At 39.7% G+C, this 26,593-nt stretch overlaps 1 long non-coding RNA gene across 1 annotated transcript; it reads right to left on the bottom strand.

Moving 5' to 3' along the window:
* Positions 1-17,908: 17,908 nt before the first annotated feature.
* On the bottom strand, positions 17,909-23,024 carry Gm40646. The gene is made up of 3 exons (XR_871644.2): positions 22,771-23,024; positions 18,329-18,501; positions 17,909-17,950 (listed from the first exon to the last, which is right to left on the bottom strand). It is a non-coding gene; the product is annotated as a predicted gene, 40646 (long non-coding RNA).
* Positions 23,025-26,593: the final 3,569 nt, after the last annotated feature.

A 26,593-nucleotide genomic window follows, 5' to 3' on the forward strand; every position in this document is an offset into this window, starting at 1 on the left:
ATGCAAATATCTTGATTTCATCTTCCATGAATTTGGTCTTTGGCAAAGTACTTTTAATTTAAATCAGAAAACATAGCCCCAAGCGGTGGTGGCGCACACCTTTAATCCCAGCACTTGGGAGGCAGAGGCAGGCAGATTTCTGAGTTCAAGGCCAGCCTGGTCTACACAGTGAGTTCCAGGACAGCCAGGGCTACACAGAGAAACCCTGCCTCGAAAAAAAAAAAAAAAAAAAGAAGAAGAAGAAGATAAAGGAGGAGGAGAAGAAGAAGTGGAAGAAGAAGAAGAGGAGGAGGAGGAAAGGAGAGGAGAGGAGAGGAGAGGAGAGGAGAGGAGAGGAGAGGAGAGGAGAGGAGAGGAGAGGAGAGAAGAGAAAAGATACAACTTTGAGCTTCTACCAAAACCCTCTGTATTAGCAGAACCTATGAGGAGATGAAAAACCAATCTTTGGGTTAATGATGTATTTTCAGAGGGCAAATTATCTAAATACATTTCTATAGGAAAAAAAAACATTTTCTCTCTGCTATAGTTAACACTGTTTTAATTCTTTTAAACATAAAAAGACATACATATATGTCTTCAAATAAAATATTTTTATAAATCAACTGTAATTGTTTTAAAAACAATGCATTATAGATTAACTAACAAAAGAAAATAGATAATAGATTAAAATAAATGTTTATTTGACTTAGCTTACTCTCTAGGACACTGTTTACAACAACAATGGCATATTGCTGATGCCTGACACCTCTTGGAATTTTCAGTATCTAGAAAGCCAAATGCTAGCAGTGATGAAAAACCATGGGAATTCCAAGTGCTTTTAAGGCTTTGTAAGATAGCTTGATAGTTTCATACAAACACAAATAGACATAGCCTTAATCTGATCTAGAAATTATGTTCCTGGATATTGCTCAATTAATTTGAAAATATTGTATATAAATTGTATAGTAGCTGCCTTTGTAGCCTCAAAAAAAAAAGAAAGAAAGAAAAAGAAAAAAGAAACCTGAAAATAGCCAAGATGTGTTTCCACAGATGAATGAATCAACAAATTGTAATACATGCGTAAAATAGCATATTTTACTCAATGATAAAAAGAAATGATCAACCCACGAAAAATACATGTATACAATTAAATGTAAACACACATCTGCAAAGCCTGCACATTGTTTGACTCTACCTATAAAGTAAGCTGGCAAAGTGCAAGCTCCTCAAGGATTTGAAGCTAGTTATGGTGGTGCACATCTGCAACCCCAGCATTCAAGACATGGGCCAGCCTACCATTGTGGGACCATGAAAGGTAGCCTGGTTCCCAGTTGAGTAAGTAAGACTGGGAACCTTAAGGAGATGGTAAGTGTTTCACCTGTTCCTGGGCACCAGGCCCCTGTCACTAGCTGCAGTCCTCCATAGATTTGTGGTCATCAGTCACATAAGGGCAACGCCCCAAGCCCCTCCACAAGTAGAGGACTTGACCTGTGGTCACATAGGCTCAAGACAGATCTCCATTTTAATGAGGTACCTAAAGGCCTGGAAGCTTAGCCAATAACTCCCCAACCCAAACACTCCTCCCTGAAAAGTGAAGTACGGTTTTAATTGTTTTAATTCTTTAAAACTATGGACTGCCTCTTTTCACCAGGATCTGCCATGGGGAGCAATGGAACAGGCCTTCACCTACAGAGCCACCTTGGCCTATAGAGCCTCCATCTAATCTCGGGTAGAAGGGCTCTCTGAACTCCCACCAGGATGCCCAGAGCCAGCTCAGACAGTCCTGCATGTCAGACTATGCTTTCCCACTCTCAGAGCCATGTCCCAGGGCTGCCCTATGGCCTAACACCTGCCCAGCGACAGCGTGGTGAGGTAAGCAAGGTCAAAACTTCCCACGTCCTGCCTCCTCGAGCTGCCCAGCCCTGTGTCAGAGCAGACAGTGGGACCCACAACGCACATACCATATGCCGCAGGATCCTAAATTCAAGGGAATATGTGATTTAGACGTAGTTGACTATGTAAAGCACTGGTGAAGAATTCCCAGTAACTTTTATAGATACTCTTAAATCAAGGCCTGGAGCACAACTCCCCACTCCTTAACCACAGGTTCCACAGAGTGACATTCTTACAAATAGCACAGCACAGAAAGGGATAAAATGAACAACTCCCCCGGGGAGAAAACTGAAAATCAAGCATCAGCTAGATGCCTGGAATCTGTTCCATTAATTGTGTTGGAAGTGTGTATAGTTTTTGTAATAAAAGAAAGACGCTTTACCTTTCATTCCAAAATATATAACCTCATTTTAACATGAAAAATTCCAATATGGAAAAGCCCACATTTACATGACAAGTTCCCTGCAACCCATCAAGGTTATCTCACACATAAAAGAAATCTAAAAAGCTGTTACGGCCAAGAAGTGCCTAAGACAACATAATTACTAAGTGTGCTGAGATAGCATGGAGATTGAAACAACAACAACAAAAAAGTGCCAGAAAAGTTGAACATATGAGGTTTAATTAATAGAAATGAACCAATATTGATACATTAACTAGTGTAAAATACTTAGAGTAAGGGGAACGGTGTTGCAATATACAGATAACCTAGGATCCTATAAATCTAAAACTGATCTAAAAATTACATTTTAAAAAATTCTTACTCTGTAACAAAAACATGGCAAAAAAGTTACATGCAAAGTAACATGATGCATTAATGTTGTTCAGAACATATTTACCCTTAAAAAGCTGGTTGGATGTGATAATTTCATGCATCGACTTGACTGGACCATGAAGGGCCTGGGTACTTGATCCAATTTTATGGTGAGTGTGTCTATGAGACCTTGTGTGACTAAGATGATGGATTAGTCACTGCATGTGAACAGCACACTGCCCTCTGTAGTGGGCAGAGTTCTCAAGGTCCTGAATAGAATGAAACTGTTGAGCAGAAGGGATAGATTCCTAGCTGACAGAAAGATAGAATATTAGCTTTTCCTGTCTTTAGAGCCTGTTATAAACCTAGCATAAGAAGCAACCAAAAATGAAACAAAAGGCTCTAGCATTGATTCTTACCCAACAATAGTTCTCCTAACTAACTATTGTCTGGCCATAGATAAACAAGTAGAAAACATTCAGAAAAGGATGGCATGTTCAGAAATTTAAATTCATTTTTTATCAAAGCACACCACAACAGACTAAAAAAATAGGACATACACGTGATTAATCAGAGAGTTATAGCTAGGAAGACCACAATCTCTCCAAAAGAAAACGAGCAAAGGCCTTTTCAGCATGCCTAATAAACCTATAATATATGTTCAACTTTATTAGATTCTGAAGAAATGTAGACAAATGTTCAGTAATATAACACTTTTAATACATACAATTGATGAAATTAAGAATATGAAAAAGTTTCAAAGGCATAAAGCAAAAAAACTCACTCACTTGCAGTTTAACATTTGAAATAACATTGAAGCTTTTAAACTTATTTATTGATGTGTAGATATGTGTACATGTAGACACAACTATGACATCATTCTTAGGGAGGTCAGAAGACCTGCAAGAGTCAATTCTCTTCTTCCGTCATATGGGCTCCAGGGACCAAACTCAGGTTGTCAGGTTTGGTGGCAAATGTCTTTACCCACTGAGCCATTTTGCCTGCCCACAGCCATTCTTGGTTTTAGTACAGTGCATAATTTTTGTTTGTTTTAATAGAAGCATGTATATATTCTTCATTCTGAAGAATTAACATGTATAGAAACTACTTTGAGTTTGTGATATGTTATTGTGTAAAACTTTAAATGGTACTCATACAAAGAAAAATAAAGAATATGAAGAACATTAAGGGGAAACCCAAGTATAAATTAAGTGAGAGAATTAAATAATTTATGGTACAAATTATTAAATAGAATATTGTACAAAAGAGAAAGTAACTGAGCAATCTGGGTCAATATTGCTTTACACACAATATTACTACAGAAGGAAGATCCGGAAGAGCAATTAAAAGCTATTTTAATTAAAGCTGAATAACATTAATTATTAATAAAGGCATTTGATCAAACTATTATGTCTTGAGAGTAAGAATAATAAACCACAAAATGCATCATTTTTAGCTCTGTCTGTGGGCAAAGTGATTGGGAGAGGCAGTTTAAGAAAAGTGTACATTATCTCGGGGACCAGAGAATGCCATAGTGCTTATGTTAAGAATCACATTTGTAAACTCCAGGCTTGTGGTGGCAGATTCCCTTAATCCCAGCACCACATTCAGAGGTAGAGCAGGAGGAGCTCTGTGAGTTCAAGTCTAGCCTGGCCTACATAAAGAACTCCAGAACCTCCAGGGACACATAGAGAGACCCTGTCTCGAAAGGAAAGAAGGAAGGGAAGGAGGGAGGAAGGGAGGAAGGGAGGGAAAGAGAGAGAGAAAGACACACACACAGAGAGAGAGAGAGAGAGAGAGAGAGAGAGAGAGAGAGAGAGAGAGAGAGAGAGAGAGAAGAAAGGAAAGGAATTACTATTTTAAACTTTAAAAATGTTATGTTCCATAATATACAAAAAATATTTCATAATAAGATATTTTAAGTATTACCTCTGTTTTTCCTAACATGTTGAAACACAACTTCTAACAATTGCCAATTAAATGTAAAACTTGTCCCCAAAGGGTTCTTAATTTTGTGGATAGACACCATCCATACTGAATACCTACCTGACTTTTGTGGCTGGGTAAAGGCGATGGTCTGACAATTCTTTTCATCTCTGTTTACTAGGTTTTTAAATGCTCAGGAGGAAATGGCTGCCATGAAGTCACTCAAAATAATTTAAAGAAAAAAAATGCAAAATGTTCTAGTAAAGAAAGCTTTGCCCCCATTTTAGCGCCCCCATGTGGCCACCATAGAAAAGGGCATTGTTGCCTAATGCATTACAATACCTTCTCTTCCCCCCCCCCCCATAATTTATTTACTCACATTACATCCCAATCGCAGCCCCCCTCTCTCCTCTCCTCCCAGTCCTGCCCTTGCAAAGCCCTCCCGAATTACCCACTCCCCTTCTCAGAGAAGAGGAAACTCCACTTGGGTGCCACCCTACTCTGGGATAGTTAGTCCCAGCAAAACTAATCACCTTCTCCCCATCTGAGGTCCAGGAATCGGAAAGGAATCCAATGGCAGCGAACAGAGACTGAGACAACCCCGCTCCATTTGATAGGGACTCCCACTTGAAGACCAAGCTGGACTACAAATGTGTGGAGGGCATAGGTCCCGCCCCTGCATGTTCTTTAGGTAGTGGCTCAGTCTCTGTGAGTACCCCTAGGGCCAGGGTAGTTGAACTTGTAGGTCTTCTTGTGGTATCCTTGACCCCTCCAGTTGGATCAATTCTATCCCCCACTCTTCCACAAGACTCCCTGAGCTCCGCCTGATGTTGGACTATGGGTCTCCGCACCTATTTTCATCAGCTGTTGAATGAGGCCTCTCGGGAGATAGCTATGCTAGGCTCCTGTCTTCATGCATAGCATAGTATTATTAATAGTGTTGGGGGCAGTTCCCTCAGTCTCTGCTTCCTCTTTATCCCTGAGCATCTTGTAGGCAGGACTAATTTGGGGTTGAAGGTTTTGTGTGTAGCTTGATGTCCCCCTCCTTCCACTGGAAGTCCTGCCTGGCGATAGGAAGTGGCCACTTCAGTTTCTATATCCCCCTCTGACAGGAATCTCAACTAGAGTCACCCTCATAGACTCCTCTGAGAGGAGCCTCTCTATCCCAGATCTCCCTTTGGTCCCAAAGAACCTCCCCACCGATTTCCCGTTCTCATACCCAGCCCTCTCCCACCACCATCTCCCAATACCATGCCTTCTTCTTAAGGATGGCTATACTAGGATGCCCACAGGTCAGAGTCTTGTTCTCTATTCTCTAAGTTGGGACATAAACTAGTTATAAGAAAAAAAAAATAGAAGTTATCAATTCTCCTTATATCTTAATAGTGAATGTGTCCAAAAAGTAAAATTAAAAGTAAGTTTCACAAAAGAGTAAATATGTCTCAACTAATCCACCAATGCCCGGTATTTCAGGTTATACAGAATGTATTTTGAAGAAGGGAAGACGTATTTCTCAACAAAATAAATTAGAGAAAGTCAGCACACCCACCACCCTCACCAGGACATTAGTGGTAGGTGTTGGCTTTAGTAGAGGCTGGGAAAGTCCTAGTGCTAAAAATCTGTTTGAGTCCCTCAAATATTTTTTATTTTTTTATTTATTGTTTTTTGTTTTGTTTTGCTTTGTTTTGTTTGAGAAGGGATCTCTCTACACATCACTGGCTATGCTGGGGCTCACAGAGATCCACCTGCCTCTGCCTCCCAAGTGCTAGATTTAAAAGTGGATTTTAAATGCCATGACACCCTGCACAAGAATTCTTTTTTCTTTTAAAGGTGTGAAGGGTTTTTTTTTCCCTCTCATTCTAAGGTATGCTGAAGTAAAACTTCAAAATTAACAGGTCATCTTAGAGAATTATGGCTAAATGAATAAAATGATCAATTAGTTGGGAATGAAAAATGACTATTAGGTAGACTCTACTGTTGCCTCTCAGACAGCATTTCTGATCAGCTGCAGGTGGCTTTCCTACTCTATTTCAGTCTGAGTCTCCCTGTCACTACTGCATGATCTTGAGTGTGTGTGTTCTCTCTAGAAGTTGTCCAGCAGTGATGCATTTAAGGTATCTCCCATTGCTCAGAATTACTGCCATTAAGGAAAACCTGTTTGTAGAAAATAACACTCATCTTCAGATCCCAGCCACCTGTGTTAAAGCTACCACCACATAAGCCACATAGAAGCAAGCAGACTTCCATTACAGAGCTTTATACAACGCCTGACTTTAGAGACAACTAGTTTTAACTTACATTACCTCACACCTAGCAGAACTAGCACTAAATACATTTCAGTCATGCTACACACACACACACACACACACACACACACACACACACACACACACCTGGAAAATGAAGAATGATGTAGTACAAAATAACCAAAAGTGAGCAAGAAACTACTCGTAGAGTTAACTGTAAATAATGTTTGATAGATGCTCTCTAACAAAAGCATTAACAAGCTGCATTTGAAAAGTGCCAGACATCTGTGAAACAGGGGCAGGGGCGAGGTGCTAAGACACTTGTAGAACGTACTTATACAACTCACTCAATTATAGAAAAAGATACACAGATGAACCAGACCTCAAACTTCAAATATGTGTTAAAATATCAAAGATAAAATGAGACATAAAATCAGAGCTGGCTAAATCTAATACATTGGAGTGGAGCAAACAAGTAGCAAGGAAGCTTAGAGATCAATAGAGAAGGGGAGATGGAGAGGAGAGGGGAGGGAGAGGAGAAGAGAGGGAGAGGGAGAGGGAGAGGGAGAGGGAGAGGGAGAGGGAGAGGGAGAAGAGAGGAGGCAAGGAGAAATATAGTAAAAACAGAGGAATATACAGCAAGCATAGAAATTTTTTTATCCCCCTTTTTAAAAAAATAAGGATAATTCTATTAAACTTTGAAGGAAAAATTCCAGGACAAGCTGTCCATCTTGGCACCTCCGTGGAGGAGGGAGATGGAGAAGAAGCAGATAGAAAGCCATGCTGTTTGTACACAGCCTCAGAGTGGAAAGGAGCTGAGTTGGGGAGAGTGTCAGAGAAAGAGCAAAACATCTAAAGTGCCAGAGAAAATATACTTTAGGCTCTGACCACCATCAGAATGAAAGAGACAGGGAGAAGAAAGTTATACATTAAAGAAGGCAGTCCTAACAGAGCCCCGTGGCAGCTGCTGAGTGCACTAGAGGTGAGTTTTCTGGTAAGGAAAATATATTATTTCATTAAGTAGAAAATTATTCCTCACATCTCTCTAACATGGTTTAAGGTGACTCTCCCTTCCTGAGAGGTGGACCAATTGCCTCCTAACTGCCCATCCCTACTAGAATGTTAGGTCTATACACAGACAAAGATGTCATTCTCTTTGTCAGAAGGAAATGGCTTTCCCTAAATGAGTGCTTAGTGCTACTGTAACATCCCCTTTCTCCTAAACAGGTAACCCTAAAATCATTCAAGAAGGACAGATGGACCAAATCCCACAAGATCATGAGGGCATGTCTCAAGGGGTCCGGTAGCTATAGCAATGGAGGCCATGGAGCCCTGACCCTGAGAGACTCTAACCAATTGGTAAACATTTTGTAAGTCAGAGATTCAACACAGAGGGAGAAGTCTTCAATGGTTCCCAGTGAAATCATGGTCAAGAAAAGCATGTGACTCGTCCCCAAACAGCTAAGAGATTCCTCCCAAGGGACTCCTAGGGACCAGAGTCTCAAACTGGCATTGACAATAAAAAGTGGAGGCATAGTTCTGGCCATCAGCATGATCTAAAATGCCTCAAAAGAAACTCTAACCACAGAGTAAAATGGTTGTTACATTTCAGTAGTCCAGTGGATCACACTCCCCAGACATTAGGCTTAAATCTCAACGAGATGTTATTTAGACAGCTATTTCTCACCAATAAACTTCTTGAAGAGGAAGCTGCTACCCACATAGCACACCTTAGCTCAATTTCCACATTGTAGAGAGCTGAGAAAGGCTTAGTGGTTTTTAACCTAAAAAGCTAATGAAGCTAAGTCTCTTTTCTTTCTCCCTTTCTCTAGAAGCCACCTGAGAGAGACACTGTGATTCTGACCACTCGAACAGCTGTCAAAATGACTAAAAGTAAATCCTGGTTTTGTTTGCTACTCTTGAGTTCTGCAATGAAGATGTCCTTCCCCTCCCCTCCCCCACCCCACACACACAGAAACACACACACACACACACACACACACACACACCCTAACCCTAACCTTAATCCTAACCCTAACACACCAAAAGCCTAAAAGTTAAATATTCTTTTGAGCTTATCTAGAGATTCTAATTGTTCAGACATTTAAAAATGCCCTTTGTGCTTCCTTCTCCTGGTTCTCTACCTAGATCTTGCAGTGTTGTGTTAACCCCTAGTCCTGGCAGGATTAAATTATTTCCTTTGCTCCAAGAGCTCCAAGTTTTCTTCTCCCCGATTTCTCCTTTACTCCCTACACTTGGCTCTTATGTAGATGGATCCATGCAGTTTCTTTTAGGAAATTCCCCTGGAGAGGCTTCTCCACACCCACTGAGCCCACTCACATCACATAAGCCCAGTTCCCTATATGTCAGTTCGGTTTAACTCTTCAGACTAGGCAATGACCAGAAGAGGAGGTAAAACTAGACAGGCTGCTTAGGGCAGGAACCCAAAGCAGCAGTTGCAGAATGCCAGGAATGCCAAAAAGGAAGCTCTGGTTTCTTATCTTCCTAAATGAGCCCTGGCTGAAGGAATCACATGACAGTGAGGACCAGAACTCCAGCCCAGTGTTAATAATTCCCTCTAGTGAACAGCCTTAGAACCAAATCTCTAGATTTTTTATAATATAAATGGTTATACCTAGTCCTCAATTTCTACTTCCCTTTCATTCTAAAAATGCTCATTAATATGTGTCAGTGTAGGGCATGTGTGTGCAAGTGCCAGTGGGGACCAGGAAAGGGGCGTTGGGTCCTCTGGGGATGGATGATTGTGACAGCAGTGTTACATTTTACAGCATTTTTTTCTCCATCCCCTAGCTCAGCTCTTACCACTTTCTTAGCAAGTCAATATTGTGTAAGATCTTTGATGTCTCTGCCTCTCCTGTCACAATGAAAATGAGCCAACCAGTTTAAGGTGGATTTCTCTATGTCCTGCAGCCAAAGTATGCAATGCCTTTAGTGATAGGGTCTTATCATATAGTTATGTTCAGTAACCAGGGGTGGTAGCAAGTTTGAATTATTTTGGAGATAACTAGGGCCTCCCTGACCAATAACTCTTAAGGGGGCATCCTGTGCCTTGCACTGTGATCTTAATGTAATAACCCATGTTTTCTAGGAATGTGGTAGTTTGACTGAGAATGGCCCTCCTCCTTTCACCTACCCACCCCAACCCACTCCTTTACCACTCCGTGTCCTTCCTTTCTCATGGGTTCTATTATCCTTTTATACCACTCCTGAGCAGCTACCCTGCAGACTTTGTATCCTACTACAGAGCTATTTGCATATCCATGGTCATTGCTGCTCTATGCATAATAGTTAGGAAATGAGCTCAACCGGATGCCCATCAATGGATAAATGGGTGTGTCTTTGGAACAGTGTTTGTTTATTTGTTTGTTTTCTAAGACAGAAAAAGAAAGAAAACCATAAAGTTGGGTGGGTAGAGAGGTGAGAAGGATCTGAGAGGAATTGTGGGACGGACAAACGAGCAAAATACATTATGTTTAAGAATTGTTTGTTTGTTTGTTGTTTGTTTGAAACTTGGTTTCTTTCTTTGTGTAGCCCTGACTAGCCTGGAACTCACTCGGTAGATCAGGCTGGCCTCAAACTCACAGAGATACACCTGTTTGTGTCTCCCAAGCATTGGGATTAAAGGCCTACAATACCACTGCCTAGAAAAAAAATGTTTCCAATTTAAAAAGGAAAAAAAGCAAGAATAAGCCACAATGCCCAGATAAAACATACATTAATGCAAGTATTTTTTCACTTAACACAAATAGAGCCTTTAACACACACACACACACACACACACACACACACACACACACATACACACACACATTCATATTTCTCTCTGGTGGAAAGGGGGTCATATGTGGGAAATACTTAAGAAATCTCATCTTAGATAACCTACCATTGGACATTTCCTTTACACTGTGCAGCTTAACTGAAACAGGCCACGGTCTAGATATTATCTAAATAATTCATACCAATTCCCCCAATACCATGTAGCACTAGGTCCATATTTTAAGTTTTCTTAATTGTTTCAAAGATTTTATTTTACATTGGCATGTTTCTATGTAATTAGATTTAAGAAAGTCTTCATTTAAAAAGTTGTTTCTCCAGGTCCTTCTGTGAAAGTGGATGTCTATTTATTTTGATTTGTCTTTATGATGTTTAATTGTGTATATATGTGTGTCTATTTGTAGCAATGTGCACATAAGTGCAGATGTCCACAAAGTTCAGAAGAGAATGCCAGATCTCCTGGAGGTGAAGTTGCATGGGTGCTAAGAACCAAACTCAGGTTTCTACAGGTACAGTGTGGTACCTGGTTTAAATGCTGAGCCATCTCTCCAGCGCAAAGCTTATACATTTAATGATTGACAGAGTTGGTAGGAAATACCCTTTCCTGTTGAAATCCCCAATTATTGATGATGTTCAACAGGCTTTCATATACTTAGCTTTTTGTCGTTTTTGAGAATTGCCCATCATATCTTCATCTGTTCCAGTGTTTTCTTCTCTGGTATATTTATTATCGCTCAATCTTGTCAGACACCATTGGTGTATTGTATTAATGTGTTTCTCCTAGTCCGTCTTTTGTTTTGTAACTTTCAAATTTCATATTTCTGTCAGTCTTCTCCTCTATGCCCTCTAAATTTTACTAATACATTTAAAAACTTTACTCAAACATTTTCCTAAAAATCATTTTTCTCATCAATTGCATCAGAAATATTGATCATTATGTTTCTTACCCTGTTTGGAGTTTAGCCTAAATTTCTAGCCAAGCATAAATAGTTGCAAATGATCTCGGGTGTATAGAATTCTCTGTTCTGGAACAGACACACAGAAACACAGAACTCTTGGGCATTGGTGTCTGGCATCTTCCACACCCTTGGGACCAGGCCCTTGGATGACCTCTGGCTACTCTCTATGCCACTTAACTGTCCTATGCCCTTAATTGCCCCTGATTTGCGTTTATTACCTCACCCTTCTTGGACCTCAGTATTTCTATTGCTTTGTCATGAGGAGTCTCAGCTAGGAATGACAGAGAAAAAGAGTCTGATTGATCGGATTCCTGTGAAGTTGTGAGTGAAGGTGTTTTTATTTAAAAAAGAAAACCTTATTTAAGATACATTCAACATTTCAGAGTTTTTCCAAAATGTTTTTTAAAGATTTCTAAAATTTTATTTCAAGTATTTGGGCATTTTCCCCTTCATGTATGTATGCATACCATGTATAGCCTCCCCTTTAAAAATGGTATTTGGGGTTTTTTTTTAATTAATTCGTTGTGAATTTTATACAATGTCATATTCATCACCCTCCCCAAAATCCCTATCTACTCAATTTATTTCCTCCCACACCCCTCATGGTGTCTATGTTGACTGATGCTCTGGAGTGTGGGGCCTGCCCTGGCATATGATCAGTATACCAGGTGTCACTCCACTGAAGAATACTGACTTTCCCTCTCACCATCAATCAAATGCCAATAACTTCTCACCTAGGGGTGAGACTCTGTGAAGTTCTCTATGCTCGATGTTGGCTTTTGAGACAGAATCTCAGTCTGTAGCCCTGGCTGGCCTGGATGTCTATGTAGGTAACACTGAACTCAAACTTATAGTAATCTTCTTGCCACAGTCTCTCATGTGTTAGGACTACTCATGTGTGCCACCAAGCCCAGTTCCTATTTACTTTCTTAAACACTACTGAGAACCCAAAAGAATTTCTGTTGATGTGGCTGTATCTATTGATGTCTATCATTTTAGATATTAAAAGTTATGCATTTAGAAAACTGACTTGCTAACTTATTCAAAATAATGAACTTATCATATACTAACATCACATATTTTATAAAATATAACTGTTTTCCAAAAGAAAATTATTCCATTGAGAGATGTGGCAATTTTCTACTTTTTTTTTCTGAGTCTTTTTAATGTCTGTCTTAACACAACACAGCTAAATTCTCATATTGGATTCTGCATTCAGTTCTTCTCAATGTCCCTTGTTATTACTCTAGAAAACCTCACTGTTTGATTGTAAAACAACAAAAGCGAAAAAAGCAAAGAGCATTGGAGCAAAATTGGGAACGTAGATTTGTGGTTCTGAGGGCCATAGCAGCAAATTTTAACACCCTTGTTTGTATATGCACTTTTCTTTTATTCTATATTTCTGGAGCCTCATCAAATGTCCCATATTCATTTGTTCACAGAAATTAGTATCAGCACTTTTCTGGTTATTATTTCACTTACTTTGGCACTTTCTCCAAGAAATACACAAACACTCAGTTTCCAGTCAATCCAGAATTATAATGGTTTACATTTTGAAGCAATCCCTGTGTGTGCAGAAAGGTAGAAAGACTCTGGAGTACACTTACAGTGTCGTGCAAGGTTGGTAGTACATATTAGAGCCACAGAAAGCTGAGCTATGGAAACTTCAGCAAGTGGTGACAGCACCACGAAGGTGGGTTTGGGACAAAAGGTATTTTCTCAATGTGGTCTCTAGACTCAAGAGTGTTAGCCTTTTGTAAAGAAACAAAGGGCAGTGTTGGTGCACACCTTTAATCTTAGCACTCCGGAGGCAGTGGCAGGTGGATATCTGTGAGTTCAAAGGCAGCCTGGTCTACAGAACTAGTTCAAGACAGCCAGATCTACACAGAGAAACCCTGTCTTGAAACCTTCCCCCAAAACTCCCCAAATACCATCCCCCCAAAATAGAGTGCAGATGAGCCACTCTTCGGGTTCTTTACTTGCAACACCTTAATACTTGAGAATCTAAACCACTGTTTCATTTCAGAAGCCAGCTGTTGACCCCAGAGGTATTTGACAAAGGAGCAATGAGAGTTAAGGTCAGCCAAGAAGACGAAAGAAGAGGAAGACAATTATGGGAAATTTTTACAATGCTGTTTTTACCGTCTTTCTGTTTACCTGCTTGGGTTGGAAGGTCCAGTGTGTGTGTGTGTGTGTGTGTGTGTGTGTGTGTGTGTGTGTGTGTGTGTATTGTGTTATTTAGTTGACTCAAGACTGTTGAAAACTGTAAAAATTCAGAAATCATTCAACTCTATTAATGCAAGTGATTTTTAGCATATGAACCCCCTTTTCGACTTTCTTTGTAGTCTATTATTTGTCAATATTAGCTGGATGTAAACCTCAGATTTTCAATGTCTTTAGCTGGTGATTTTTTTCAGAATTTAAATGAAGCATCCCATGGCCATATTTTCTTTGTATTGTTTAGAAATAAAAGTTTTACTTTTTTTTTTAACAAACCATTAAGGAGATTCCTTTCTGATTTAATGTATCTTAAGAAATCTCTAAAATGTGTTCTTTGAGTCATTCACAAATTGGAACAAATAGAAAATGTGTGTGGAAAAAGGAAACAACTCCTCCCGAAAGCCAAACAATGAAGGACAGCTGCTCACAGGGAGGCTGGCTTAACAAAGAAACAAGTGTATGCTGCATACAGTGGTATTTGCCCAGACCTGGAGTCTATTGCAGCCTCTCAGCCTGGGGGTGGTGACAGAGCCATCTGTCCTATCGTTCTGCCCTCTGTAGTCAGCCATTAATTTCCCTCAAGGGCTTTAAGTGACAGCTACCTCATACTAACCATACTTAGACACAGGGCATGCTTTGAGAGAGGAGCTTCCAGGATTCAAGACTTATGACACTGAGTCCTCAGTGAAAGACTTCTATCTGGACAAGTCAAAGGCAGATGAAAGGGAGTCTTGCTGAGGGAAACCATGTCAGATTGCACTTGTCTTGAAATACCTCTCTAGGCATAATGTTTGATTTAAATATATTTGATTAATAACAAAATAGTTTTCTGAGACTATATAGAAGGGATATGAACCAGTTGTTACATTTGTTTGTTTGTTTGTTTGTTTGTTTGTTTGTTTGTTTAGAAAGGTTAAACAAACCATACTGAGCCAAGATTCAGGTGACTCTTGTTGATCCATGGGCAAATCCACTTTTTCTTGAACAGACATCTACTCCTTTTTGTGATAAGCATTGTGGTGATGTTCTCCCTACAGCTGTTAGTAGAAATAATATGCCTAAAACTGCATTCTACGGTCATGCTATTCTATCCTACTCCCACTGCTTCTGTGGAGTTTTCTGCTTGGACAAAGAAAGCATGAGACAGTTAATCAGCCAACAATTCCTTACTTTATTTATTTATTTTTTGTAAAAAAAAAGGTCTCTAAGAAATTCTCTTTGTTGTAGTTTTCTGCATTTATTTCTTGCCTTTTCTAATAAAGCCTGTGTTCCTTGGAAGGAGTGTTTCACAATCCCTGAAACCTAACAATTTATGGTTTCTAGAAAAGGGAGAGTCTGTTCTCTAAAGAGAACCAAGGTCAAGCAAGTGTATGAACAGAACAAAGTGGTCTCAATGGTTCTGGGTTTTTTTGTTTTGTTTTGTTTTGTTTTGTTTTTTTAAGATGATAGCAAGTTGGGGTGATTTGGGAGGTAGACAATTAATCTGGGAGGAGTTAAGAAAAGGAATAGGAGTGAATATGATCAAAATACATTATATGTGTGTCTCAAATAATTAATAAAATGCTATATTTTTCAAATCCTATCCTCTTTAAGTACAGGAAAAAATAATTCTCTGATTCTCTCATAGTATGGTCAGTGTGAGTGAGCAGTCAGAAGCTATGTAGCAAGTCATTTGAAGAATACTCTGCAACGTTTTTAAAAGGATGAAAGATGTGTGGTATAATACGAGGAATTGATGTTGCTGCTCCACTACTTTAGTGTTTGTGTCCATCCTTGTAATCACATCTGTCAAAGGATAATGATTCTGAGGCCACTACTTCATTCTGGCCAAGACATCAAAGTCCTCAAACTTTGACACATCTGTAACATAAAGCCACATTAATCTAAACCATCTAGTTCTGTCCATTAGCTCTGCCGTTCACTGTCCATGTCAACAGTTATTTAGATCTCTTCTACTTCTGAAACATTCCTGCATGTAGATGTAACCATTTACAAAGAAACTGAGTTGCTATGGTGTTAGAGTAGCATAGGGTGGAGTCTAGTGTTCCAGTTTAATTCAGTTTGTACATAAGAGAAACAATGTATGCAATGGTGTCATCGCTTGGAGTGATATAGCTGTCCCTTGTGAGACTAGGCCGGGGCCTAGCAAACACAGAAGTGGATGCTCACAGTCAACTATTGGATGGATCACAGGGCCCCCAATGGAGGAGCTAGAGAAAGTATCCAAGGAGCTAAAGAGATCTGCAACCCTATCGGAGGAACAACATTATGAACTAACCAGTACCCCAGAGCTCTTGACTCTAGCTGCATATGAATCAAAAGATGACCTAGTCGGCCATCACTGGAAAGAGAGGCCCATTGGTCAGGCAAATGTTATATGCCCCAGTACAGGGGAATGCCAGGGCCAAAAAATGGGAATGAGTGGGTAGGGGAGTTGAGGGGGGGGGACTTTTGGGATAGCATTGGAAATGTAATTGAAGAAAATACGTAATAAAAAAAAAAGAAAAAAAAACAGAAACAATGAAGAGTCATGTGATTCCTGTTGATCCATGGGCAAATCCACTTTTTCTTGAACAGACATCTCCTCTTTTTTTGTGATAAGCATGTCTTGTCACAATTTTGCTCCCTAATTTTAGCTCCAGCTGGGGTTTGCTTAGCCACCAAGTTCCAAATCCAGGCCAGAAATAGGCAGAAGGGTGATGGTCATGTGTTTAACAAGATCCCAGGCAACAGGCCAATACACACTGGAGCTAGGGTGGAATTTCTTGCCCCATGAATATGCAGTGCTAAATCTTCCTCTCCTTCCTCTCTCTTTCTCTACAAGTGCATCCCTCCTGTACACTGAACTGTCACCTGAGACTAACGAGGAGGATGTTTCTTCCAGCAATATGAGCTACAGTCAAAGTGCATGACCTACCAGCCTTGGCATGCCAACTTGGATGATAATTTCTGGAATGGTTGGACAAATATTTTAATGCAGTTCATCTTGCTATACTATTTCATTAATAACTTGTAAAAATTCACAGGCTACATCTTTAACATGCTCAGTGTATGACATGGCGTACTTCCTTTCTTACGATAATAAACTCCTTCACTCTTTGTCACCGACTCATACGGACTTTTTCCTATGAAATACAAACACCTATGCTCATCCCTCCTTTCCTTCTTGTCATTATTAGTAAAAGAAGCATTTTTACCAGGGTAATTATCTGTAAATTTATAATAGATATCTCTGTATTTTGTATGTCTGAATTTGAATGGATGTCCAAGTCTCCCCAACTCTCTAGAATCTTCATCCTACTTCACAGAACTTGATTACACTTTAAAATAGTCTAAAGAGCTCAAAAAAATTAAAAGTGCATTTTTGTACATTTATTATTTTATTTTTGTGTCTAACTTCTTATGAGACTCAAGATAAAATGGATAAGAAGAAAAAAGTCCCCCAGGCTCAAAACCAAATACTATTGTTCTGAGGAAGGAATTTAACAATAAAGGTATTCCTTGCAACATCCTGAAAGGCTCATAAATCAGTGTCTTGTTCAGCCATCGTGAGAGAAGCATCATCTTATAGCAGATGGGAACATCAGAGATCCACAGCTGGACAGTGTGCAGAGTGAGAGACCTTGGAAAACTCAGTCCTGGATGGGTTGTCTACATCAAACCTCTTTCCAGGGGGTCAGGGAGCTATGTTGAAGAGGACGTAGGAAAATTGTGAGAGCCAGAGGAGAGGGAAGACAACAAGAAAACAGTACCTTCCAGACACTGTTTATTATTCTGGTTTGTTTGGTTGGTTTCTTTGTTCTCTTTGTTTTCTAAGATAGAGAGAAGCAAAGGCATAAAGGTGGGTGGGCAGTGTCTTAGAGTTTCCATTGCTATAAAGAGACACCATGACCAAGGACAATATTTAATTGGGGCTGGCTTCCTGGTTCTGAGGCTCAATCCATTATCATCATGGTGGAAAGCATGCCAGCATCCAGGCAAGCATGACACTAGAGGAGCTGAGAATTCTACATCTTTTTCCAAAGGCAAACAGGAGAAGACTGACTTTCAGACAGCTAGGAGAAGGATCTCATTGCCCACTACCACAGTGACGCACTTCCTCCAACAAGGCCACCCTTACTCCAACAAGGACATACCTCTTAATAGTGCCACTCCCTGAGCCAAGTACATTCAATCCACTGCAGGTAGAAAAGTGAGGAGGAGAAAACATAATAAGAATATATTGCAAAGAAACAAAAAACAAAAACAAAAACAACCCTTATTTCCAACTAACTATTTAAAAAAAGGAAACCAGTCAGAAGAACCAGAAATGAGAAGAATAGAGAGCTGGAATAGAAAAGGCTTGTAACCACAACAGCATAAAATCATTGAATACTCATTAGCCGTTGTTACTAAAAAAAAAAAAAAATCAAAGATATATTATAAACTAATTTTTAATAGTTTAAGTTGTGCATCTGCAGAGATGGTTCATGGGCAAAAGTGGTTTTCTTGCAAGCATGAATGCCTAAGTTCAAATCCCCAGAACCCACATGAAAAGCCAGCACCATAGCACATACCTGTACTCCTAGTGGCCTACAGAGCGATGGAAGTGGGTCACCAGAGAGATCCCATAACTCAGGAGTCTCTTGGCTCACAGGTTAGCTCCTGCCTCCAGGTCACTGTCCCTGTCATCCCTTCTGCTTTCCTCACTCTGCTCTTCTCCCTGGTTCCCTGTCTGTCTGGATGACATCTGGGAGTAAAGCAGTAACAGGGACACTTGCAAAGTTAACCACACCATCCAGTCACACTGGTCATTATTTCAGCTAAATATCTCAGCTCAATATCTCTACGCTGTTAGCTGGTTTTCTTCTTAATGCTTTGCACATAGCCTGAATATATCCTCATGGAATTTTATTCATCAGAATTCCGAAAGCATGGGCATTTGTGCTAGTAGACATTAAAGAAGTAGGGTCCTTGTCGTCAATAGGATCGTCCTCAATAAGGTCTGATTCTAGCAAAAGAGAGAGTCAAACAACCAATGAAAGGACAAAATAAGCTGAGATTAATGTATGGTAAAGTTTTAAGAGAACTTGTTTGTTTGTTTGTTTGTTTGTTTGTTTGTTGCTATTGTTGTTGTTTTGAGTTTTTTGATTTTTCAAATCAGGTTTCTCGGTGTAACAGCCCTGGTTGTTCTGGAACTCAATCTGTATACCAAGCTGGCTTTCAAGTCACAGAGATCTTCCTGCTTCTCCCTCCTAAATGCTGAGATTAAAGGTGTACACTACCATTGCCTGGCATGTAGAGAACATTTTTATAGGTGGAGTTGAGTATAAAACTATACAGAGGATCCTTCTAGGTGAAGAGGTAGTAAGGGTGACCTAAGCAGAAAACACAGTGTAACCAGGAGAACGTGGACCAGTACCACTGGTACTAGAAATGTGTGTCTGTGAGCTGCTTGTGTATAGGAGGTAGGTGCTGGTATGCTGTCATTGGTAGGATCCAACAGGAAAGAAAAATTTGAGGAATATATTTTTTAAAGCAGACCACCTAAAGATAGAGACATATCAAGCTATTTTCTTTAAATATATATAGTTATGTATGACTACAAATATGGTCTATTAAGCAAGAAAATATATTTTGGGTGTGCCAGTGAGATGGCTCAATAAGTAAAGAAATTTTCCAGCAACCTGAGATCAACTCCTAGTACCCACACCACAGAAGAGAGCCCATAGGTGTTGGGTGACATATGCTACGGATCCATACACATACACATACACTAGTTTATACATGCATTCACACACACAATACAAATAAATATAATAAAATCTCAAATATATATTTTGAAGCCATACTGTAATAAAGTGAATAATATTTTATTAACATAATCCCTTATTGATTATAAATTTTACTTAGGTCATTTTCTACAAGTTCATTTTAATGATTAAAAACATGACTCATTTTGGAATTTAATTTTTCTTTTTAAAATTTTTTAAGCAAAGTTTTTAACCTCGTTAAAACTTACATGAATATATGTGGGGGGGGGGGTTCACATGTAAGTGCAAATACCATAGTAGTCTAAAAGAAGGCATTGATTCGCCTGAAGCTGGAGTGTGAGTCTCCCTATGTTGCGTCCTTTACAAGAGTAGTATGGATTTTTAATGGCTGAGCAATCTCTTAACACCAAGTGAAATTTCTCCACAATGTAATTAAAAGCAACAACAGTTATCCTTGGCAAATAGAAGATCACAAATAATGTTTTATATTTTTCAGAATAACCTTTCCTATGATACAAGCTTACAGACATTATTGAAGATGTCTTCAGAGGGTTATAACATTAGGGTTCCCTACCCATGAACTATTATACATAAATTTTAGGACATTCTTACAGACTATATCTTTAATTTTGGACTCTGCTCACAAAAGAATTTTATTTAATTCTAAACTTATACTTAAATGTGAACTTATACAATGACAAGTTCATGTATCTTTGATGACTTCATTTGCTTTCTATTGCTGCGATAAAAACACCATGACCAAGGCAACTTATAGAAAACATAATGTATTGGGGCTTATGATTCCTGAAGGATAAGAAGCCGTCATGGTGAGTAGGCATGGCATGGTGACTGGAACTGGACATAGAGAACTGAGAACTTGCATCTCAGCCACAAGCACCAAGAAGAAAGAACAAGCTGAAAGTTCCAGGAGGGCTTTTAGCTCTGAAAGCCAGTGTACAGTGACATACTTTTTCCAGGAGGACCATGCCTCCCAAGCCTTCCCTAACAGCACTACCAACTGGGGACCAAGCATTCAAACACCCAAGACTATAGGGGATATTTCTCACTCAACTCACCACAGCTGACATTTGTTTTGGGTTGGTTGGGTTTGCTGTGTGAGACAAGTCTGCTGCTACCATCATTCATCGCTACCAATATTTGCATGGGCCCCAACCTGTGCCATCTTGAACCAATCCCCCCAGACTACATCATGTATACATCTGCAGGGAGGTGAGACCGCCAACCCAGTGGATCTGGAACAACCATACATATGAAACTGACTACATGCCATGTCATGGCCACTTGTGTATCGTATGTGCCGTTATCTACAAAACACATATTCCAAGATAACATCATTGGGAATTTTGAAAACCATAACAGAACATAACCCAAATATGAGATCCCTTTTGAAAACAGAGGTACTATAGAGGGTTGATTTGCAATCTTGCCACATTTTCAAAACCAGAAATTCAAAACAACTCTCTAAGGTGGATACTATACATATTTTGCATTGGAAGCAACTGAGAGCCTTGGGGAATGCACAAGCAAAAGGACTAGAGCTTTGTCAACATCCTCACCTGCCCACCATTTCTTCTCAAGTCACAGAAAACACCTCAGACTATGGTATGTGGCATGTGACAAGCTTTAGGGGAAGAAAAGAAGCTGGAAAAGAGAAGAGAAGAAAGGAAGGAAGGGGAGAGGAAGGAGAAAACTGGCAACCTAGATGAGGTGAGGAATGACAATGTTATTAGTTTGGTTTCAGTACTTTCACCATGCACATAAGTATTAAAACAAGTTACACATGTTAAGTATAAATAGTTTTCTGATTATAACTCAATAAATCTAAAGGTAAAGACTTGGGGTAAAGATTCAATGACACAAAGAAGGGCAAACTATAGAAGAGGAGACACTGCAGAGGCTCTTCCAAGTCACATGGGCATGATGAATATCCTGCACATATTCCCTTCCTTGCTCCCTCTCAAGTCCTGGTCTCCTAGTGTTCAAAATGATTCAATTAGCTTGGTTTTCTTTTCTTTTCTTTATTGCCTCCCTAGTTCTTTATCTACCCACCACCACCAATTGCCATTATGCAAATTTGCCCAAAAGTCCATGGGAAGTGCATGTATTTTCTTCGGGCTGTAGAGACAACGCCCTCATTCAGTTCAGAAATAGCCCATTGGGAGGCATGATGGAGAGAAATGAAAGATAAGGATGTAAATGAGTGAGGTGATTAGCACTCAGGCAGCATCCAATAAATGTCAGCAGCCCGTCAGCCACAAGAGAAAGAGTTCTGGAGGCTCTTCTGTTACCTACCATGGGGAAGCTGAGAACCTCTCCCTGTACATCTCCCTGCTGGACAGAGTTTCAGTGTGCCTTCTGAAACTTCCTATTCATTCATTATTCAGCAAAAATATATTGAAGCAACGTCTACTTCAACTAATATTGCACTTGGCATTTTAAAACCTGTCCCATTTCTTATCAATTTTACCATTGAGATTTTGGAAATTGACTCTTATATTTGTTCAAACATATAAAAAATTTAGAAGAATGAATTATTTTATCAGGTTTTAGGCAAACTCTCCATAACCAATGACACTTAGTTGATATTAGCTTGAGAAAGTCAGAAATTATTCTAGAAAGGTTCCAAATAGTTCATGTTTCTCATTGCACAAACCTTACACTATTATTTCAGAAGTAAACATTAATTATAGCCATTTTCAGATTAAAATAAAGTCCAGCTATTCAAGCCCTCATAATGGAAATTTATTTGAAGGAGCAATGGATCAATTTGGTGCACATGCTCAGAAGCCCCTTTACATACACGCTCCCATTTTCATTCACAGTAAGTGCCTTACCTTCATTTCACAGAAACAGTGTTCAACATTCGAAAGAGTAACTGAATCCATGCCCAATACCAGTGCAAATTTAAGTTTTCTCTATTTGATTTCACATAACCTCTGTGCTTTACAGGCATACACATTTTAGGGTCACTTGATTAAATAAAATAAAAATTGGCACATAAGGACACCCCTAATCCAATCCAAACACATGGGCTTATGAAGGCAATGTCAACATTATTTCTATTGTGACTCTAACCTAGAAAACTAAATGCCTATTCTTAAAGTGTGTGTGTGTTTGTGTGTGTGTGTGTGTGTGTGTAGAATAAAAGTTGCTTCTTTTGGTTTGAGCAAAATTAAAGCCACAGAACATAGCTACTGTTTTCATAACAAGCCTCAGAGACGTACCAGCTTCTGCAGTAAACTGGGAAATCCTTGCTTTCCCCACTCATAATCCATGCAAACTGAGAAATACCAGGCGTGATCTTCAGTTAGACAGTTGGCTACAGTTGTGCCCTGTATACTCTGCTTAGCAACAACTGTCTGGTCTTCTAATGATGAAAGAGCACGGGGTGCTGGGTACTGACCTCCTGGAATGTGTGGAGCGCTGGGTGTGCAGAGTTCTGGGAGGCGGGGATTAAAGGAGAGCTGGCAAGCATGCGCTGGACAGGGTAACAGCACTGAAAGACATGCGCGTGTCCTGTGAAGGAACAAAAGTGTGGCCACGTGGAAGACTCTGAAGGACAAAGAGGAGGCCAAGGGTACCTGGCTGATATTGGAAAGGAAAACTAGAAATTTATAACGGATGTTCTTCCTTCTAAACTATGCCCCTGGATGCATGCTTCCTCCTCACCTTCCCAGCTCCTCTTTTCTACGCAAAATGCAAACAGGGTCTGGCACTTTGAATCCCACATCTTACTATTATTTTTACTTATTCACTTTATATCCCATGGTGGGTGCCTCTCCCTAAGGGTATTCCTCCACCCAGGCACATCAAATCTATGAAACTAGGCACATCCTTCACACTGGGACCAGACAAGGCAGCCCAGCTAGAATACATCCCACGCACAGACAACAGCTTTTGGGATAGCCCCTGCTCTAGTTGTTTGGGACACACATGAAGACCAAGCTGCACATCTGCTACATATGTGCATGAATGCCTAAGTCCAGCCCATGCATGCTCTTTGATGGTTCAGTCTCTGAGAACACCAAAGGTTCAGGTTAGTTGAGTCTGTCTTCCTGTGGGGTTTTTATCTTCTCCAGGTTGGCAATCCTCCCTCCAATTCTTCCATGAGTTCCCAAGCTCCATTCAATGTTTAGCTGAGGGTGTCTGCATCTGTCTGAATCAGCTGCTGAGTGGAGCCTCTCAGAGAATAGCCATGCTACACTCCTGTCTGCAAACATAACAGAGTATAATTAATAGTGTCAGAGATGGGTGTTTGTCCATGGGATGGATCTCAAGTTGGGTCAGTTATTGGTAGACCATTCCCTCAGTCTCTGCTCCATCTCCTGTCCTTGCATTTCTTGTAGACAGGATAAATTTTGGGTTGAAAGTTGTGTGGGTAGATTGTTGTCTCTATTGCTCCACTGGGGTTCCTGCCTGGCTACTGGAGGTGGCCTCTTCAGGTTCCATAGCCCAAATGTGAGTCACAACTAAGGTTGCACCCATTGTTAAATCCCACATCTTAATAGCTCCCAATCATTGCTGCTGATATACTGCACCTTGAGAACACCAGTCACAGCCCTCCTCCTCCGCTCCTTTTCTCTTCATCTCACATCTGTTTCCCGCTATTGCTTAGTAAAAGACATCAGCAGAGTTCAGACGGCAAAGAAGTCCAGATCAGTGGCAGGGCATTCAGTGACAGGGTGTGATGCTTTGTTTTAGCACATATTTTCTTCCAATGATAGCCTGCAAAAATGATCTCCTGTGATACCAGGGAAAGAGCCAGTAAGTAAAAGTGAATAAACTACTCATAACAACTGGAAACTCCCTTCAAGGTTTTTGTGTATAACTATCCTTATTCTTTTATAAAAGTTGTATTATATGTCTTTCTAAAAACTGTATGCATAATTTATAATGCATATTATATATACACTATATATTTAGAACTATATACATGCTGTGTACATGTGTGAATATATACATATATATGATTTATAAAAATAGATGCAAGCCTGGATATAGGTAAATGGTTATACAATGTATCTTCTTCAGCATTTTCCAGTATCAGTACATATTCTTTTTTTTTACATATTGAATATGTTTCTTTAAAATTTTTATTGAATATTGAACTTTTAAACTTTATCTTCCCATAGCACAGTAATTTTTAAAATATTTTTATTACATATTTTCCTCAATTAAATTTCCAATGCTATCCCAAAAGTCCCCCATACCCTCCCCCCCACTTCCCTACCCACCCATTCCCATTTTTTTGGCCCTGGCATTCCCCTGTACTGGGGCATATAAAGTTTGTGTGTCCAATGGGCCTCTCTTTCAGTGATGGCCGACTAGGCCATCTTTTGATACATATGCAGCTAGAGTCCAGAGCTCCGGGGTACTGGTTAGTTCATAATGTTGTTCCACCTATAGGGTTGCAGATCCCTTTAGCTCCTTGGGTACTTTCTCTAGCTATTCCTTTGGGAGCCCTGTGATCCTTCCAATAGCTGACTGTGAGCATCCACTTCTGTGTTTGCTAGGCCCCGGGAAAGTCTCACAAGAGACAGCTATATCTGGGTCCTTTCAGCAAAATCTTGCTAGTGTATGCAATGGTGTCAGCGTTTGGAAGCTGATTATGGGGTGGATCCCTGGATATGGCAGTCTTTAGAAGGCCCATCCTTTCGTCACAGCTCCAAACTTTGTCTCTGTAATTCCTTCCATGGGTGTTTTGTTCCTAATTCTAAGAAGGGGCACAGTGTCCACACTTTGGTCTTCATTCTTCTTGAGTTTTATGTGTTTAGCAAATTGTATCTTATATCTTGGGTATCCTAAGTTTTGGGCTAATATCCACTTATCAGTGAGTGTCAGTACATATTCTTAAAAAATGTTCTTAACAGCCATCTAACATGAAGTCTGATTAGTCTTAATAATGTTCTATTGCTATACATTTAGTTGTCTTGTTCTTATTATCAAAAAAAATAATATCTCAATAAAAATTTTACATAAGTTTATCTGGATACATATATTTATTTTCCTAAAGTAGTATCAGCTAGCATATACAGATTTTTTATTGTTGACTTAACCATGAGCTAAATACTATGCACAAGCATTGTCTCACTAGGTCATCACAAGAACCTATTTGGTAGTTCTCTTGTTCTCCCAGCATTCTCCAGAATTCCATAGGTCTCTATTGAGGTTTGCTATAAATTTCACATAGGTTCCACGTTAGTTTATGCTGTGGTCACAGAATATGATAAAGTGGGTAGTCTGTAAATAACTGACATATATTCTCATCGTTTGGTAGCTAGGAAGTGTAAAAGGCCCAGATTACCTACTTTCAATGGAGTACCTTGAATCTTCTTAAGGAGGAATATCGTGTTCCTGCCCTGAAAACAAGAAAGGGAGAGAATGAAGAAGAAAACCCCACTCAACTACTGCTGCCTCATTCTGGGAGTCAGAGTTCTTATGACCTAAACACTTCCCATGAGACTCCACCTACCGGTACTGTTACACTGAGGATTACATTTCCAGTGTGGATTCTAGAGGACATGAAAAATCACAACAGTGCATTTCCTTACTACACATATATCTCATACTACTACAACATACTCCATAGAACCTCTTACAGTGTAGCCTGGACCTGCAGAAACTCCTATTCATCTCTAAACCCTGCACCAATTTGGCAACTTTAGATGTTGACAATAGGTAACTTGTAGTTTTATTCTCGGGTATTGAAAACAGCACCCTCAAAACCCAAAGGCATCTAAACAATCCCCTTCCATTTTGGAACGGAAAGCAGAAAATGCAATCCTTGGTTCATCATCTTGGAAGGGATGTCCCAGCATGTTTCAGACTCTGGACTTCTAAAATGTTCAATATTACCATATGCTATAAATTTTCATGTTTACTGCCACTAACTCTCTGGGATATGTGTTTTTTATTAAGGCTTCCCATATATTTTCCACCGATGTATAGCATTGCCCAAATTTGCCTGATCTCACCAAAAGTGGAAACTAATATGATGTCTGTGGAAGCTGTAGATAATCCATAATTGTAGTAGAGAATGAAGGATGA

Source organism: Mus musculus, chromosome 10 (assembly GCF_000001635.26).
Source record: "Mus musculus strain C57BL/6J chromosome 10, GRCm38.p6 C57BL/6J".
NCBI lineage: Eukaryota > Metazoa > Chordata > Mammalia > Rodentia > Muridae > Mus > Mus musculus.